Genomic DNA, 9,514 nt, shown 5'->3' on the forward strand with positions numbered 1-9,514 from the left:
ATCAGAATAATGAGCACCCCTTGCATAAGCCTTCACAGAAGTAATGGGATGCAGAGATGGTCAGAAACCTGGCACTGTCCAGAATTGTTCCCCTGAGTGCGTAGGGACAGGAGCAGTCCCACACCTTGTGTACAAGAGTGTTAATGGATATCCTTCTGCACCACTGACCAGAACAAATAACAGATAAAACGCTCTTTGTGTAAGTGAAGATTGATACAGCCACTGAGTCCTTAACTCGGCAAAGCACTCCAGCAGTCCGACCCGAGGGAGGAGTGGGAACAGATCAGCAGGTCCTCACGGGCCTCCTTTTTCTTTAGAGTGCTTCAAATACATTTTCAAATACATTCATTTCTATGGTCAGAAACACCCAACCCGCAGAGTGCCACACTCCAGAAACTTCATTGTCCAATGGAATTAAAAGATGTGGAAAAAAGGAAGAACAGTCAACTGCTGATGTGTCTTCTCTTGTGATTAACATGATTTCCACACAATTGATACAGTCCAAGTCATTTCAAAATATCAGATAATCTCACAATTAGATCCCTCCCTCTTAGTCACTTTTCCTAGGAAATCAACCCCAAGAAAGATGTAGAAAGCCAACGTTATCGCATGAGAATGCTGAGGTGTCCAACTATCAGAGAAAGGTTGTATTTGCCTGACCACAGACTGAAAAACCAGATAAAATCAAATCATAAAGAGTGGTGCCATTTTCCTTCCCCCCCCCCCCCCCCCCACTGTTACCCAAACCAGGCAAAGTTAGCAAAACAAACAAACAAAAACAATTAAAAAAAATCAACAGATGAGTCATCTTACTGACCTGATACTCTTTCTGGGAACTTCAGACACTGTAGTTAATCCTTCTTGCAACTTCTCCGTAAGGACTCCTAACTAAATTCAAATGAATACTAGAATTTCAGTAAAGGGCTTTACTACTGTACTGTGTGGATGACAGCACTGGCACAGGCTGCCCAGGGGCTGTGGGGCCTCCTCCTTGGAGATCTTCAGAAGTTGCCTGCCCAAAGGCCTGGGCACCCATTCTGGTTGTCCCTGCTGGAGCCGGGCCAGAGGGACCCAGAGGTCTCTGCCAGCCTCAGCTGTGCTTCTGTGATATGTGAGCTGTTGTATGCCATGGCTGTTAACAAGTCCAACTTAGCTGTAGCTACTTAAAGCAAAAAACTTTTCTTACTTCACTCAGTCTAAAAATGCCAAGCCATTCTACTAGTTTTCACTTCATACAGCAGCTTGGAACACCAGGGAGAGATGGGAGAGAGGGATGTTTTGTTTCTGTAGTACAAATTAACTGGCAGACCACAGCAGACACCTCACAATTAGAAAAACACATATAGCCCTCACAATAGGGTGCCGTCTTAAATGAAGAAACATTCTCATGCCCCAGTGAGAGGGGAGGGGGAAGTAGGGGGAAGAGGAGGAAGGATATTGTGGAAATTGCATTCTTGGTTTGAATTTTTGTATTTGTTCTTCATTTCTGTGGTTTACCAGCTAACACAGGATGTGTCCATTTCTTTTATGTTTCCACTTGGATTTTTTTCTCCATTGTTAACTTCAAGCCTCTTGTTCACAAGACTTTTCCAAAGTCCACATAACTTTCTGGCAGGCAAGTATTCTTGGCTCCTGTGTCACTTGAAGGACCAAAATGGGCTTCTTCTTTCTTGTTTTGGACAGCACTCAGTTTCCACATTGAAGGACAGACTCAATTACATTAGTCTGACAGACAGGACAGCTAGAGTGGTGCCAGTCCTTTACCAGTATATTCTGGATTGCTGCCCTTTTCCTAGGCATTGTTTCACTTTTAGAGCCCCCAAATGCAGGTTCACTTGTCCGTTACACAATAAAAGATGTGAACTTGAACTCATCCCTTACGCCGATGATTCAACTTATGAAAATATCTATTTTGTCAGAACATATGACAGATTTAAAGAGAAACATGCACAGATTTTGACCCAACAACTTTGAGAAAGAATTGAATGGAGAAACAAAACTTCTAAGTACATTCTTCAGTTCTGACATGACTGTAAGAAAATTTCCCTCCCTGGGCAGCCTTCTCAACACATAAGCACACTTACTAAGCCTATAACCTATAAAACAGTTATAGAGATGGATCTGAGAGTGATTCTGACTGCTTTGTTGCCCCAAGTTAAGGCAGTGTTCCCTCTGCCAGTCCTAGTTCCCTCCAAATCAGAAGCAAAAGATCTAAAGTAATATCTTCCCAGTGCATTTGGGGTGCAATCTGCCTTGTCAGCACTATGTCATAAGGATTACGGATAAGATTCCCAAAACGTTAAGCTTCTAAATCTGACTTCAGCCTTCCAAATAAGTTGTTTCTCAAAACTGCTGAACCTGCAGCCATTCCCACTGAACGTTCAGGCCTGTAAATACATGACTGAGAGGCACGACAGCAGTATCAAAGGGAAAGGCAGTCACTTAAAAAAACTGGAGCAGTTTGCTTTCATAATACACAGCTACACTTCAGTCTATACTGCTGGAGTTGAAATAATTGTTTTCCAGCCAGCAAAACTAAACTCACATGCAAAGAATTTATCTGATGTCTCACCGATTGAGGAAATAGCATCTGAAACATGCTAAGCTGGTATTTTCACATTTGTTACAGAGATCTGCCTTAAGGGGAAGGCATTGCTAAATACCTTCCTTCTCCTAAATAAATACATCAACAGCAAAGGAAATTTAAAAGAGGCAGACACTCATTAGTGCAAATTATTTACTCTTGGTAGAGGAAATAGAGCATGTCTTACAGAATCCATAAAAGCACTAAGGAATTTGTATAGCAAGCCTTAAACTCGCTTCAAAAAAACTGCAAGAGTGAACTATCACCTCCTTTTTCAACAGTTCAATTTTTAAACTTCAAAAAGTTTTAGTAAAAATGCAAAAGAACAGTGGCAAAATGTACCTAGGTTTTACAACAGCTTTTGTTTCATTCTTCGTGTCAGGGTTCCAAAGAGAAAGAATGCCCTCTTCTGGTCGTAGCAGAAATAATCACAGAGATAACGCCTACTGCAGCAATGGCTGAGAGAAACATTCACAGCATCCTGCTTGAGAATGTAGTGCTCCTCTTCCTACGATTGTAGGGCAGGATTTCCTTCCATCTCTAAAGTTGAGCAACAGAGAACAAATGTCAGTGAATAAAAAGTAGCGGCACTGCTCCTCATCCTGTGACAGCATTCCTGTTTCCATGATGTTACATTATCAACAAATGAATAGAAATGCTGAGAGCCTCAAAGCATCTTCATGAATTTGGGAAACCATTACCTTCTTTTGTGTGCAGCTTTGAATTAAAGTTGCATTCAATTGAATTTCACTTTCTGGAGCCCTGTTATAAGGAAAACTTCAGTAACTTACCATAGCAATACACTTTACTAAAGACCTAAACTCTGCTTTGAGTCTTGGGTGCATGTTTTTTCTACCCTACCCGCCCAAACCGCTGAAAGGAATTAATGTCACCATTTCTGAGAACAACTCCATAACCATTCCTGTAATAACAGATTTTCCAACTGTCATGTGCCAGCTCAGTAATGCAGATATCTCACTGGGTATTTGGCTCAGTGCCTTCACTGCTTTACAAGTTGTTTGGAGTCTGGCTTTCTGATTAGCATAATTATGCTCTTTATTTATTAATTTTACTAGTCTAATAGAATCAAAGCTACCACATCCTGGTTGCTTACATTTTGTAGGTGATAGGCTAGCCACGGGCTGCTTTGCATGGAGAGACTGCAGTGATACACCTTGAAAAGCTGAAATCAAATAAAGTATTACAGCATCTTGGAATTCTGCCACATGTTGTGGAATGGGAATGAGTTGAAAAGGTTTGAACACATCTGATATAAGTTGTAGATTGTTTCTTAGCTAGTAAGAACAGCTTCATAACAAAGATTAATTCTTTGCAAATATGCTCTGATTTATAATATTTGCCCCTTCCAGCACTATTGTATGAGTAAGAAAGACGTTTCTGCCTTGTACAGACATGTTAGTTTATTGTCTAGTACATACTGCTGCTGCATTGTAGCGCAGCATTATTATACAGGAAACCATACAATTTCATTTATAGACATAAGTATTTACTGGAACAAGATCTTCCTGTCAAAACCACCATTAAAGGATTCTCAAACAATTCAGCATCAATAAATTAGATTATGTCTTTCTATTTAAAGACTTGCTTTAAAGATAACATTCCTCCATTTAAAGACTTACTATAAAGTGATAATTTTTCTTACAGTTCATGCTTAGTAAGTCTAAAGTAAACTAAATCTCATCTATTGCAAACTTGTATCTACTCACATCACTGCTGCTGGCAAGCATGCAGTGAAGGCACAATCACTTCTATCTTTCTCTTCCTGGAGCAGCAGCGTATGAGCTTGGCCACGTACCCAACAAATGGTCAGTGAAAGGATTACTGAGTACACTGCTCTAAATTTTGAGCTGAAATGCATAAATGAGGCATTCAGCTCATGCTTTAAAAGCAAAGCAGGCAAATACATGCACAGACACGTCGCTCAGTCCCCCATGCTACACACTGAGTTATGCAGTAGCTGCAGTTCTCATTGCATCTCAAAGTGTGAGGCACATGCATTTTGAGTGTTTTCTTTTTAAACACGTATCCTCTTATTTTCTTCTCCCCATGCTGTGTGAGCAACTTCTACTACACTTGGTGTAAATCACAGCAAATGTAAGCAGCTTTACATTTTTCACATTCAGCAATGTAAGAGTAAAAAAAAGTCTCAATGTCTTTTAAAATTAGCTTTGCACATTTTGTAAAAGAGGCAAGACTGCAAAAGGAGAAGCCTTGTATAGCAAGAAACACCATTTAGATGGGCTTCATCTAGTGGAAATACAGCTTTTCACATAATTGGTATTGAAATAGATTTCTGCCAATACATACCCCTATACTCAGCAGGAAAAAAAACAGACTCAGAGGGATTTACAGTGGCTTCCCACTTTAAACAATGTTTACAGATTTTTTTTAATATTGTGATGATCATTTATAAAATATTGATACAACTGTTTGCTTCTTAATTTCTCATTATTTTCACTTGAGACTGGGCTGTGGGAAGCCTCAAAGAGGAAGAAGCAGAGGTACCTGAGGCCATTCCCTCTAGTCCTATTGCTAGTTATGCAGGAGAAGAGGCTGATCCCACCTTGCCACAGCCTCCCTTCAGTCAGTTGTAGAGCACGATAAGCTCTCCCCCCCCCCCCCCCCCCTTGCCCCCCAAACCTCCTCTTCTCCAGGTTGAGCAATCCCAGCTCCCTCACTCACTCCTCATAAGGCCTGTGCTCCAGACCCCTCACCAGCTTTGCTGCCCTTCTCTGAGCACACTCCAGGGCACTGATATCTTTCTGACAGGGAGGGGCGCAAAACTGAACATAGCACTTGAGGTGTGGCCTCACCAGCGCTGAGTACAGAGGTACGATCACTTCCCTGCTCAAAGCACTGAGATAGATACATCAGAGGGGTCAGCAGGGGAGTTTATTTGAGAAAGTGATGGGATGTATGAGGGGGGCTGGATTTACCAGGATACACCGAGGGGCCCTCAGAGGAGGCAGAAGCTGGGTAGGGACAGCAAGAGCTGAAGCAACAAATGAGTGCCTGGAGAGGGGTTTAGGCAGGAAGCAGTGAGATGCCCTGGGGGTGTCAGTAAGAAATAAAGGAGCACATAAAGGTGGGAGCAAGGGGTGGTTTTGGTGGGAATTGCTGAGGGGCCACAGGCTGGGAGTAATTATCTGCCACAGTACTTGGGAGGAAATACATGGTGTTTTAAAGAAAGGATAGGGCTGTCATTTTAGGGGAAACTGTGAAGGTTCCTCAGACCAGAATTGCTGCTGGGTCACCGATCTGTGCCAGCAGGCTGACAAGAGATACGACAAGCCCTGCAGAGGGTGAGTCAGGGCTTGCTGGCTGTTCCCAAGTTAAGCAGGGCTGTACCTGAGGGCTTCACACTGTGTCAGCCCTCAGCACCCCTCATACTTTTGGGGAGAGCAGGGCAGTGCTTCAGCACTGACTGCACTGTGGTATTCTTGGACCTTGTGGCTTCAGCACTCTGCTGTCTGCCTGCTATACCAGATGTCCCTGCAGTCAGAGCATGCATCTCAGGCATCCGCATAGAGCAGGGCACACATCCTTGTACCTCAGGGAGATGGCTGCCCTCTGTGCTCAGCAAGTGGGCAGGAGGAGATCTTGCACCCAGGGGAGATACTTCCTCCCAGCCCTGCTACCAGTGCCACCTCACACCCCATGATTTTGTGCCTCCACAGTGTGGTCACTTCAGGCTGTGCAAAGAGCAGAAGCAGCCTAGACCTATAGATTGTTTATCCAAAGTGAACAACTCTGGGACTCAGTTGTGAACCATCTAGTAGGTAGAAATGTGTATGCTTATTTTGTTTTTGTGGAAGAAAAGCTCCTTTCAAATAAACACAGTTGCATAACCACAGCAGGGGCAGTTCTAACTATAGCAAACAAACTCAAACACTGTGTCTCATCAACAGCTTCCTCCTTCGAGTTATTCTACCCCTAACTTAGTCTGCTGATATTCTGAAGGTCAATATGTTTAACATATTGCTTTGTGCAGTAAGTTTTTGACACAGATTCTGGTTCTGCAGCCTATCTTTCCCTCAATTTGCTCATTTTCATCCCGGAGTCCAGGTACTAGCAGGCCTGATGTGTGTACTTCTGCCTATTATGTCTCAGGATGCTTCTCACTGAGGAATTTCTGTTCTGCTCAGAGAAATGTGTACATTCACACTCCTGCACTCCTTTGGGCACAGTTTCAGCATGCTTTAAATTCAGACAGTGTAAAATTTTGGCATAAATCAGAAGAAAAATTGAACAAAACAGCTAAAAGCCAAAATGCATACAAGACTAGAAATGGGCTCAGTTCCACATTTAAGCAAAATGTTATTTCACTTCAGTTTTTCATTTAATCTATTTTAGGTCGGAAAAATAGAGGAATCCTAGCAGCATATTTAAACATTGACATTGCATTCAGAGATTGCAATTTTTAAAATCATCTCAGGAAACCATACATAACTACAGGAAAAAAAGTAGCTTTGAAGATAAGTACTATGGACTCTTACAGAGGAAAAGCTAAGAAATCTGTCGTGAGAGCTCTGAAATCCAAAAGCTGACAGAAGTTTGAACAAAGTTTTTACAAAGCTCCTACCAAGGCATACTGTAATTACCAGTATTGTTACTCACCACTTCTCTTCAAAATTATTTCACTAAAAAAAACCCAACTCTGCCCTGCCTCTCTGCTTCCCACCGAAGACAAAAATCCATCTTGTACTGACAGCCATTGTGCTTCTGAAATTATCTGAAACCAACAGTCTTGTTGTTTATTCAACACAACTTCAATTGGAGCTCTAGACAAGCTAACTTCATGTGGCACCTAGGATTCTCCTAGCTTAGAAGCTTATTCTAAGGCAGGTCTGATGACAATACTGCAAACAGCAAAGCATGTGTTTTTGAAGTAATGTGCAAATTATAATGAATGTTAACTACGTTTATAGGGTGGCAGTGGATGTCATTTAAACATGAGATGTCTTTTCTCCACTCTAACTCAGAAGTGACTCAGAGATTAAACTTTGCCTTACATTGTGCTTGCTACTGGGGCCTAAAGTTACCGCATCAAAGTCTATCTGATAAACATTTTTTGCAGACAGAAGCTGCTCATGGGAACAGTGAGCCATAATTCCCATCTCATGCTTACTGGAAGGCTTGTAAGTTGTTGAGAAGCCTTTTGAATCATTACATTGGCCTGCAGGTTCCAAGCATGTCAGCTAGCACCAAGGCACCAATTACAAAGTCAACATCACTGGTAAACAATTGGAGAGATTTTGTTTGCCAAAGAGAGGAAGGTGCATCAACCATACCATGAAGAAACAAAAGCCTCTCTCCCTCATTATTTTTAGATATCTGCAGGTACGGCTGTTTGTCCAGAGAAACTGATATAAACATACAGAAGTCAAAGTAGAAAAAGAGGGTGGAAGAAAGAGAGAAAAGGACTGAATGAAACCAAATCTGAGGGGCCAATAAGGCACTTCTCCACAGAGACTTACCATAGAAAGACTTTCTCTTAATCATGCACTGGAAGTATTACTTAGAACACTCAAACAGTAAGTTAAACTTCACCTTCTTGTACAACAGGGAAAACAAACAATCACAAAACAAAGGAGCAAAGTAATCCCTTCTCTCCCTGCATTCAACGCCCTCAGTCAGCCTGAAAATAGTGCCATCTAACATTGCTCAAAAAGATCATCAGCAGTTCTCAGTTTGACAAGCAAGGATTGTGTTTCAATATTTCCTCAGCTGATTAGACCACAAGCCCTTTGCACAACTATATTGGAGCTCTAACCTTTCAGTTGCTAAAAATAAATCCATGCTCCTATTTTAAGATAGAGTTCCTTCCTCTGCAATGCTCAGCTGAACCAATCTCAATGCCCAGCCTTAGCAACATACTGCCTACCTTAGGAAGTTGTGGACTTTGAGTTACAGAGCTAGATCTCCTCTGTAGAAGCCAGAGCTGTCCAGGCTCTTTCTGAAGTCACAACCTGAACTGATCAGTACTTTTTTCTTTGGAGAGACAAACGTGCAGCCAACGTTTCTCCTGAAGCAAAGTGCCCTGCTTCAGAAAGCTCCCAGTTTCATTTGACCAATTTTAGTCCCCACCCACTCCCCTGGGTTCCCTTAAGCACTATAATGCTGTGACTGCTACGCATTTCCACATCAGCTGAGGTGATGATGACTACTAATGGCATGCCAATTATTCAGCCTTTTACTCTGATCACATCCCTAGGCTATTCTTCAGCTAATAGCTATCAACAGCCCCCACAAATCACCACATTTATCAGCAATCTTCTAATAGAAAAATCAGTCAGATTACTGTTACTCATCTGCTAGATGTCAGGTGCTTTTCAACTATAACATGAAAGCCCCCCTCCAGTCAAAATATTTTGAATTGAAATAATGCAGAAAAACTCACCAGGATCTTCTTGCCTCTAGCAGAAGGACCTCAGCAGCTCAGACAAGATGACAATTTATAAACATCAGGTGGAAATCCTGAAGATGGCTTCTATTTGTGATGTGCTTTCACCAGGAGCAAATATTTAGAGATACAAAGTCTTTTGTTTACATAATGCTCTTAAGAGCTGCTCAGGAGCAAGTTAAATGTTTACCTTAAGAGGCCTAAATAAAGGTCAAAGGAACCCTTAGGAAACAAAACATATCATTTTCTACTGATATGTTCCCTGTGGAGCAATACATGAATCTGTGACTTTTACATTATCGAATGTATTATATATGAAATGTTAGGTATTTTAATCATCATATGTATTATGATTTATATAAGATTAAACATGTTACATATATAATGCATTATATATGCATTGATATCAATTTAGGCACTAATATAGTTCTAGTCAATGACTTTCTTGAGGAAGGATGGGTTAAATATTGTTCCCATATGAATGACAGTTAACTTGCTGTATGTAT

The sequence above is a fragment of the Gallus gallus genome, chromosome 4 (genome assembly GCF_016699485.2).
Source record: "Gallus gallus isolate bGalGal1 chromosome 4, bGalGal1.mat.broiler.GRCg7b, whole genome shotgun sequence".
NCBI lineage: Eukaryota > Metazoa > Chordata > Aves > Galliformes > Phasianidae > Gallus > Gallus gallus.